General features: G+C 43.1%; 1 protein-coding gene across 7 annotated transcripts in view; it reads right to left on the minus strand.

Moving 5' to 3' along the window:
• klc1b (kinesin light chain 1b) overlaps positions 1-10,748 on the minus strand; it is a 32,165-nt gene extending 21,417 nt beyond the window's left edge. For all 7 annotated transcript variants that reach the window (XR_014630995.1, XR_014630996.1, XR_014630997.1 and 4 more), the window contains exon 1: positions 10,699-10,748. The gene's annotated coding sequence lies outside the window, so the exon portion shown is untranslated. The remainder of the gene's footprint in view (positions 1-10,698) is intronic.
• Between the last annotated feature and the right edge of the window lie 289 nt (positions 10,749-11,037).

The following is an 11,037-nucleotide window of genomic DNA, read 5'->3' on the forward strand; positions in this document are numbered from 1 at the left end:
ACGTGTTTGTTACCAGCGTTGTGTAGCCAGCGTTCACTGATATACAATAAACATATCACGATATTGTTTTCACCTTGACGATACGTATTGTGACGTTTCTGTATCGCGATATATTGTGGCACGATATATTGTTACACCCCTACCAGGGAATGAGTGCCTGGGTCTAGGATAAGGAGAGGCATTGCAGATGGCAGAAAAACGTTGTGTGCATCACGCTGCCTTGGTTAAACAGGGTCCAGGCTGGAAACCCAGAGCACACCAGGATGGAGCTTGGCTTCAAGCCACTGCCGAGTCTCACTACCTTCCCTGCTATTCCTCTCCCCTCTGGCCTCAATTAAAACAGATTCTCCACAACGGTGCCCACTTTCCAGGGCTCACCCGTCACTGTACCCACAGACTAACAGAGACGAGCTGCGCAGCTGTCAGGATCTCAGCTTCTCCCACAGTGAGCTCAACCCCCTCCTACACCAACATTGACAGCCAGGCACCATGTCACCTTTCTGCTCTGCTAACCATGTGAGCAGAGAGAGACCCACAGCAAGCTATGTGACAGCCATAGAGCCGTACGAGAGATGGGAGGATTCAAACACCGTCTATCACAAATCTATTTGAAGGGCTGGCGAATTATCTAAATTCCGTAACATTTGCCAGCTGCCCCGACAGAGTGAGAGACTGCAGTCATTGTGGAAAGCATGAAAGCATCGGTTCACTAGGGCTGTAGGATTGTATCGATACAACGATGCATCGCGGTACGTAGTCTCGCGATACTGTATCGATCTTTCAGCCCGGAGTATCGATACAGCCGGGCGCTGTAAAATATATATATTTTTTATTTTTTTATTTAAATTTTTAAATCCAGTTTAAAAAGCATATTCTACAATATTAAGTTAAAAAAGCATACATATAAATAATTTTGAAAAACCATAAATACTACAATGATGACAGTTTAAAAAGCATGGATATCAAATGTAAAATATTTATTAGCTAGCTCTCTATCCAGTCATTGAGTTTGAGTTATCTATATAGTGCATTTGAGCCATTCAGTTTTCAGTCTTGAACACTTAAAATCTTTCAGTAAATGATGTGTGTATCGCAATACGTATCGTATCGTATTGTATCGTGACCTCTGTATCGTGATACGTATCGAATCGTGACCTGTGTATCGTGATGCGTATCGTATCGCGAAATCCAAGATGATATACAGCCCTACGGTTCACACTGGAGAGCTAGAAGTAAGGACCATCAACGCAGTAAAATTAAGTTAGGAGTAGGGCTGGGTATTGATTCGAATTTCAAAAATTGATTCGATTCCGATTCACAAGGTTCAGAATCGATTATCACGATTCAATTCGATTCGATATCGATTCGGTGTGTTACTAAAACCTGTTTTTTTTTTGGCTGTAACCTTAATTACATGACTGCCAAGTTATGCAACACATCAATACTAGGGCTGGGTATCGATACCGATTTCAAAAAATGAATAAATTAATGAATCATTGAATGAATGAATGAACTATTCATTCCTTCATTTATTATCATCATTTCATTTATATCCTTTAGGCTAGAACTCAGTTCTTCTTGTTTACTCTGCAGTACGTATGTGTGTGTGTGTGTGTGTGTAGCAAGCCTTGCATAAAGAGCTTGCTGTCTCTGTAATGAACAGCCAAGGAGGGAGGAGTGGGGGGCCGAGGGCGGGGACTGGGGGTGAGGGGGATTCTGATTCAGACTGGGGCAGGGCTGCGGCCCGCTGCGTGACAGAGCGCACAGATGCAGCGTTCCAGAGGGCATCTGCTGGTGCCAGGCTGGGCACTGCAGACACAGGGAGGCTTTCCCCATGCCACCAGGCTGGACACCGGGCGGGAGGGCTGGCCACTCAGCCGCCGGTCAAATCCCTCTCAGCAAGATGGTGTTACCATGGCACCGAGACCTGCTCCCCTACCCCCCCCCCCCCACACACACACACACACACAAAAAGAATGGCAAAAATAGCAGACTTTAGATTGATAACGTTTTCAGCATTTAAGTCAATGGAGTTAAACATAGCCAAAATTAGGATCGTGGCTAGTGGACATTTTCTGATGGAGTGAAAGGTGATGAAATGAAAATATTTTCTGTTACTGTAGCTAGCTGCTTAAGTAATGTAACCATAATTTAATCTCTCTTCTGATTTTAGTGACTTTGTAGGCTAACATTAGCTAGGCTATGTGTTGTGGACTAAATGGTGTTGCATTCAAGTTCACAATTTTCACGTATTTATGCATTTTCAGCAAAGCTTTTGCAATTTCTTCACAGCTGTTCATTCACATGTATTTTCTACAGGAAATGTTTTCGAGTACCGTAACGTTTTTATGTGTTGTAAATATTGTTTATATTTATTTAGCTAGGTTATGTTCACTTGTTTCATTTCAGCTCAGTGTAGAGACATGCCTTATGTCTGTATGACAACACTGTCGTCACCATGTATCCGTGACATGGACTAGGAGTTCTGGGGGCCTACCAACCTGCTGTAAAAAATCCTAGGGGAAACACTAAATATTTGTACGTAAATGTACTGAGTTTAATTTGGTTGATCGTCATTCTCACAAAATATCACTGCTGCTACCCTGGCCAGGTCTTTCTGGCAAAAGAGATTCTCATCTCAGTGAGTAGGCTACTTCCTGGATAAATGAAGGTTGAATGGATGAATCACATTTTCAGTATGAGTGAATGATCAACGGCAGGCAACGCGCTCGCTCAGATGGGTGAAGTATTCTCCAGTTCAAAATGATTTAGTACAGGGAGGAGTGCGAATGGGGGTCTTGCAGTAAAAACACCAGCTGAGAGAGCCATCTGCCTCCAGAGAAAACACCCAATACACAAACACGCAGGACACACACACACACACACACACGCACAGCTCTGTGGTGGCCACTCCCTAGTCCCTCCACCATCGGGACTCGGGGCTCACGACAGCCTTTCCAGCTATTGTCAGTTCTAATACCGCCATAAAGCCATTGGGAAAAAAATGCAAGGCTCTCCATAAAAGACAGCTTTGAGTCACAACAGTGGTAACACATAACCAATTATTTTCCAGATGACACAGTGAGTGGTGTGGGATGAGTGATGCCACCTTACAGTACTTTCGACCCCTCTTTACTCTCAAGAAAACTGTGGGGAACCACCCTTAAGAAGATGCGGGTCTTGCTTGAGGGAACTGACAATGTGTGTGTTTGGGGGGGTAGTCTCATAGTGCCTCCTATAGTGTGAATGTGATTAGCATGTAATTCCATCACAGTGCCTGGCCCCAGGCAGAGTAGAATGTAATGTATGAGAGATTTAATGATGGGGACCAGACATGCACAGGGGGAGAGCTACTGCACGCTACTAATGCAACATGCGCAGGGGGAGAGCTACTGCACGCTACTAATGCAACAACCAGAGCTCCGTCAGCCTCTGGTAATGGGCTGAATCTAATCAGGATACAGGGAGACCTACAGCCCACCTCGGCCCGTACACTGCTATAGTCTGAGGAGCCACTGGCGAGGCAGTGTCGATCAATAGGAGTGTCAGATAACCTATGGTTCGGTAAATGGTTCCGTGTACCCAAATGAATGAGAGACTGAGGCCTTAGTCTCCAATACCAGACTTTGGAGATCTCCGACTCCGAAAGTCTGGAGACATCTCTGTTGAATATCGTTGCTAGAACAGCGCTGTAAACTGACGTTAACCAATCAGAGCCACTGCCTACATCTCCAATAGAGTGAAGGACCTCCCTTACCACAAACTGGAGTGGAGAATCAAAACATTGAAATCAAAACACCATGTCACCGCTCCAATAGAAAGGACCGCCCTAAAGACGTTGGATTGGTTCTGCAATGCAGTTTTTTTCACTCTCTCAAATCGTTTCCACCCATTCTTAGCAACGAAACTTGGATGAATGTCCTGTCTCTAGTTGAGCGCAGCGTCTAGAGACTGACTTGTGAGTCTAAGGGTGTATTCACACAGACACTAGTTAGTGCGCACCAAATGAGCTTAGGGCCCAAGAGCGCTTCGTTTAGGCCTGTGTAAACACAGCAATCGCACTCGGGTGTGCACCAAAACAGCCGCACTGAGACCCTCCAGAAGGGGTGGTCCCGGAGCGGCTTCAACCGAATTCTTGTGCGCACCAGTTTTGGTGTGAAAGCGGCGACCTCGGACCGACGCAACTACCTTGTCGCACGCCACATGTTTGACCTATAAAGTTTTTCATGACGGTCTTGCATCCGCCCCCAGAAAAATATTGACCAATGACAGCACTGAGCCTTTTCATGTGACTTGTGATGCTGCATTTGTACCAGAGTAAAGAAAGTGCTGTGTGAAAGCGAACCGCAGTAGCTGAGAAATTAAAACAATGTATCACTTTCGCTTTTGGTGAGCATCAATGGTGCGCACTTATGTGAATACGCCCTAACTAGGCTTAGACCAGTCTGGGTCATGGTTGCTGGCTGCAGTGTAGACTCTGTTCAGCTGCTACAGAATAACCATGCTGATGATGCAGTATCCATTTAGATTACAGCAGTCTCTAGAGGAGGTGTGATCACAGCATGCTCCAGCAGTAATTTAGTGCTTTGCTGCGCTTCACTAGCTCTGCATATTTCTTCTTTACCACAGCCCCTTACACAGAAAAACACAGCACACTATGCCAATTCACAAGGTGACCATTTTCTATGGAGGGCACGGAGGCACGGATATGAAATCCATCAATCACTACTCAATAGACAGACAGGCACCAGATACTAGATCTAGCCTAGTCATACCAGCTGCAGCTAGACGATCCTGCAGTGATTCTTCCAGGGTTTTTTCTGGCTCAGAATGGGTCTTTGGGGGTTGATGTGCACACGATTTTTGAGTGGAAACCTCCGTTTTATATCCGAGTAGCCTACCAGCATATAGGCCAATATAGCTCAGTTCTGACTGAGCTCACTTTTCACAATCGCGGGAAATCTCCCGACATGAGACAAAATGGATGAAGCCAAAATGTTTAAGATACTGATAACCTGTCTATTAATTATCTTGATTACTAGTGGTCCAACCCATGGACAATGACAGAAAAAGGAATGGGCTGCACTTGAAACAAGCTATCAAATTCAATTTCTAGCATTTTGGTACTGTTGATTTTCCTTTGGCTCTGGCTGAAATCTCTTTGGGGGGTGCCAAAAAGTAAAAACCATGTTTTCTATGCTGCCCCAAAAGATCTCGACTAGGACATACTAGAACTATGATTTTTTTTTTTTTTTTACATTTTAAATGTTTGATCAGTAATCTGGTAATGTCTGGCATGAGCAAACGGCTTATAAAGTCAGCAGTTTAACAAGACGTGCATGACTGCATCTCACAATAAGGTCAGATACCGGGCAAAATGTTCTCAAGAGAGCTGGTATTCCACCAAAATCTAGCCGGGAGCAATAGAAAAATCTACTTTATGAACTCTTTGAGAAGAACCAGTGACAGTCTCAACAAAAGTAGCCTAAATCAATAACTAGCTGAGCAGAACTTAAAAAAAAAATATATAACAGACCAATTTACAGAAGATTACAGTCTGGCCTAGCCAAAAGCCACATTGTCATGAGTGATGGTCCGATGACTTTGGAGATCAATTGCTACTGAAGACATTTAATCCAGAGTGTTGGGAAAATAGATAAACTACTTAAGAGAGATAGAGAAAGAAAGAGTGAGCGAACAAGAGATTAAAAGGCTCTCTCACCAAGGTGGTACTGAAAACATCTTTGACACCCCAGGAAAACAGCTTCGCGACACAAGCTTACATTTCTGTCTGATCTGTTGTGACTCCAAAGCAACTCTTGCCAGTCTTGCCGGGCTAATATTTCTGAGAATATGAGCTCTTTGAAGGACCAAGCAAGCATGTTCACTAATCAGACAGTTCGTGTTTGCAATTGACACTTTGATTGGATGAAAGGATTCTCTGGGATGCTCAGTTAAACCACTGGCAGACTGAGCAAACAAAGGCTTTGAGAGCAGCTCTTTCCAGCTCCTCTGGAGTGAAGCAGGCAGCAACACGCAACCATTCAAAGAGTTTCTATAAAGCTGCAACATGCTCATGTGCGACAACATGCTGAGCAAAAACACAGGATTCACAATGTATTCAGACGCAAACAGAACAAGATTTAGCAGGGTTCACTCTCAGTATGCTTATCTTATTAGAAGTAGGCAACTCCTTAGGCTACAAGGTAATAAACAAAAGCTTTAGGAAAGAAAGTGGGGTTAGTGGGGGCAAGGAAAGGAATGGATACGCTCTTTTATCAAACCAGATTTACACAAATGTAATCAAAAACAAAGCTACAATGCAACCTCCTAGAGTCGAGAGAGTGCGACACAATCTTGAATAACATGTCAGCAGACTGTTCCTATAGCCTAGTCGTTTAGTATTTGAGAGCATCAATCAACAAACACGGTTAAATTAGTCTCATGAGAAACCTATTTGATGCTGCCTGAATTCCTGTGTAATCTGCACCCAATTGGGATAAGCACCATTTAGAGTTCGCTCCCTGTAGCAATGCTCCAACGGGACTACAATAGCAGACCAGAAAACGAACCTCCGCTTCAGCAGCAGATCAGATCCTCATAGCTCGCCACAGGGCAACGAGAGGCTGCTGAAATAATGATTCCTCCACCAGCAACAAGAAGCCTGAGCACGCAGTCACCAGCCGGGAAGAAACTGCATCGCCGTGGAGAGAGAGCGAGGCTTATCCAAACAGAGAGCAACTCCAAAGTCCCGCTGATATAGAGAGAGAGAGAGAGAGAGAGAGAGAGAGAGAGAGAGAGAGAGAGAGGCAGGGCGGTGTGGCAGGGCGGGATGGGAGGCAGTGTGAGCGTGTGCAGGAGAGGATGAGAGCTGCCTGCTATAAGAGTGTGTCCTTCCCACTGCTCTGGGCAGCCAGCCTGGGATCAGAGCAGTGTCAGGGCGCAGCCCCGCCCCACACCCAGAAGGGATGAGCACGACAGAACGGGCAGTGGATATGTTGGGGAAGGTAGGCTGGGTGAGTAGTGTATACACACTGGCTCCCTTTTAAAACTCTAGATGTAGGGTAAACTGCCCTATTAAGCCCACATACCATAAACCCACTTGCAACTTAGGCGTAAAAAAAAAAAAAAGGCATAATTTTGTGCTGAGCAAGTTTCTTTCAATGAAGAGGCTTCTTACCTACATGCCTTTTTTTGTAAGCCAATCAGATTTGCTCATATTGAGTTATGACGCTATGTGAGTTATGATTTCTTGACACATTAAATCATAAAGTGTGTTTATATGGAACACACATGGGCTTAAATGGTACATGTTGTTCCTTAAATTAAAGCAATACATCGCGATATTTGGACCTTTACAAACATGTCTGGTGCCAATTCTCCAATTAGATTTACTAAAAGTAAGCTGAATCGTCCAAACAGTCTACTCAGAAAGATAATACATTGACATTTATTACCTTTTAAAACTCTCGCCCCCGGGACACAGCATTCAGTCGAAGTGCGCATGCGCAACGCTGTGCTTAAACAACACAGTAGTAGCTAACTATTCCGGTGTCTATGGATATCATGCGTTTTTTAGCTCAATGATATCATGACGGAGGTGAGAAAACCGAAGCAAAACATCACGGAGGAAGCCAGAAAAATAAAAAGACAATCTGATAACTTTATGACAGTGCACTACTCGCATCTGCAAACAGAGAAAACGCTATGTATTGCTTTAAATAATAAAACATTAAAAAGTGTAGCCTATTAATTATCGACACTTCAAATGAGAGATTGATCTATAATTTTTTTGCTTAAACTGTGGCAGTAGATATTAAAAATGTCTGTAAACAGGTTTTGGTGGACGTTTATCCTATCCTTTCTTCTCCCCACCTTGACAGAGGCAAGTCTCTTGACATGATCACATAATTGATAGTCCCCAATCCTGTACTCTTCCACTCATGGGAGGAAGGATGGAAAGGAAGGATGTATTTTTAGAGAATTAAAATACAGCCATTACATCTGACCACCGGCGCATAACGAAACATCTTAAATAATGCAGGCTACTGCCTGGATGATATTATTCAAGAGTGCCCCATCACATGCTACTGTACCTACTCAAGTGCAAGGTTGGGCAGACATAACATTTGCATGTTCAACAAAACAGAAAATGGCTTAGGCTATCCACCTTCTCATAGGTTGAGCCCTAGTTTTTATAGACCAACTGTTGTTCTTGGCACATATCACATCCGTTAGCCTACACGCTCTTGCAGATTCTTGCTCTACAACATCAGGAAGATTCACCCTTTCCTCACTAACAAAACGGCGCAGGTGCTCATCCAGGCTCTTGTCATCTCCCGTCTGGACTACTGCAACTCCTTCCTTGCTGGGGCCCCAGCGTCAGCCATTAAATCTCTGGAGCTTGTCCAGTAAGCTGCAGTTCAACCACCGGCACTAGATTATGCTCTTAAGTCACTTGTTATAAAGGAGATGCACTTGAGTTCTGGCGTGTAGTAGTACTAGGGCTGTAGGATTGTATCGATACAACGATGCATCGCGGTACGTAGTCTCGCGATACTCTATCGATCTTTCAGCCCGGAGTATCGATACAGCCGGGCGCTGTAAAAAAAAAAAAAATTTTTTTTTTTTTTTTTGATTTACAATTTTTAAATCCAGTTTAAAAAGCATATTCTACAATATTAAGTTAAAAAAGCATACATATAAATAGTTTTTAAAAAACATAAATACTACAATGTTGACAGTTTAAAAAGCATGGATATCAAATGTAAAATATTTATTAGCTAGCTCTCTGTCCAGTCATTGAGTTTGAGTTATCTATATAGTGCATTTGAGCCATTCAGTTTTCAGTCTTGAACACTTAAAATCTTTCAGTAAATGATGTATCGCAATACGTATCGTATCGTATCGTGACCTCTGTATCGTGATACGTATCGAATCGTGACCTGTGTATCGTGATGCGTATCGTATCGCGAAATCCAAGATGATATACAGCCCTAAGTAGTACACTGACTAACTACGTTAAATATAATTATTGTAAGTCGCTTTGGGAACAAAAAGTTTGCTAAATGACTGTAATATAATGTAAATGTAATGACCGTACCTTATTCTCATCCAAATATAACTTAACAGCCCATTCAAGCCACACAAGGAAAATCTAAGGTGACCTTCATGGTGGGAGAGACGGAGTGACTATATCAACATCAGGTTTAAAAATTAAGCTAATCTAGTTTCTGGTGAGATAATGTGAGGCACATACAGGTTGTCGGCTCTGAATGCAATCAGGCTATATCAATATCACAAGTCAAATTACAGCTGGAAATTAAACAAATGAAACGAGTAACAATGTCACCTTGCAGACAGTGCAGTATGAAGCCCACTGGCTCTCATGAAACTGGGTATGAATTAGATTAGATTATTGAGAGGTTGCAGATTTGTTTTAAATGCTGCAGTCAGGGAGGCTTGTTTTTTCTAAATGTTATAGGGGGAGAGAAGGGGGAGGGGGTGGGTGCTCTAGAACTGCAGCAAGACAGTTCCTGAATCCAAGACCTCTGTGCCATCTCTCAGGAGATGCATTTCCTGCCAGCACATTGAAGCTGGACACCACCGGATCATTTAATCTTCCTCTGTTTCCTGTACACAACCCCCCCCCCGCCTCCACCCTTTTTCATGGCTGCGCCAGACACAAAGGAACGCCAGTGAAAAGGGAGGGTGTGGCAGGACAGGGGACAGCTGAGAGGGAAGTGCCCCTGACACTATTCCAGCTCATCAATCAGACTCTGCCCTGTGAAATCCTGTGGTCAGCCCACCCTGGGAACACAGCAGAAGGTTGTTTCCCCATAAATGGCAGATGGAATGGACCTACACACGCTTTTTATATATTGAGCATGTACAGTATAAGAAGAGGCCCTCTCTATTACAAATTGGACAGATGAAAAGATCGTTTTTGGTAGCTAGCCAAAGAAGTTATAATCCAAGAGAAGACGGATAGCACATATATAGCTATATATTATAATATCTGCTCTTTGTATGTCTGTAAATATTGTAAATATTAATTAGTGTCTGTTTTTCTTAATGACGTTATGATTGTTTCAGCACTAGTAGTAGTAATTAGCATCATTATAAACATGTCGTAACATTACGCTATAAGGTTAGATAACAGTTGGACTATGGTCTCAACTGTCTCCAACTGATGGTCTCAATTTTCTTTAGTTCCCCTACAAGAAGCTGATTGCCAGGTCCTGTAATCACTGGTTAACAAATTAGTAAGGAGGTAGCTAGTTAGGTAGATAACCATATTGTGACAAATAACGTTAACGTTACCGTGTACCCACCGTCATACTCCAACCTTCATCAATCGAGATTTTTTAGTCCAAGCACAGACAATACAAGCACGCATAACATAAAACAAAACACTCATCTAAACTAGCTAGTAAGCTGCTTTTTGACTAGCTAGCTAACGTTACCTACTTTTGTTTAGTGCCAACTAGTAGCTAAGCTAGCTGACGTTAGCTTAGCTGGCATCGAACGCCGTATTGTTAGAGGAGCAACCAGCGTTTAGAAACCACCCTCTGCAATTTAAACAAAAATGCTATATCATCCTGGCCAAACTCCTTGGTATTCTATAGTATTATAACCGCCCTAAACTATATTCAATAAGTCCAATAATAAGTTGTCTAATGTCGAATTTTGACTTACCAAGAGCTGTAACTGACAGCTGGATCAGCCCCTTTAAATCCAAAATGTCCTCTCTCTCTCTAGAAAACAAGCTTTCCCGGCCTGCACCGGGTTTGAAATGACGTCATGTTTTGTTTTCAACAATCTGTTGGGCGGGGCTTGAGTCTGATTAGATGATTCAAGATCCGTTTCCTTGGCCATGTAGGCCTAAATGGCACAAGCACATAGGAGTGCAAAGGAAAGGATAGTGCAAAGACATGACAGTGCAAATGCAAAAGACAGTACAAATACAAAATACAGTGCAATATACAAAATGTGATATACTGTTAAAAAGGGAGGCACATCTGCAATTTACGTACT

This window comes from Borostomias antarcticus (genome assembly GCF_949987555.1).
Source record: "Borostomias antarcticus genome assembly, chromosome: 2".
Lineage (NCBI taxonomy): Eukaryota > Metazoa > Chordata > Actinopteri > Stomiiformes > Stomiidae > Borostomias > Borostomias antarcticus.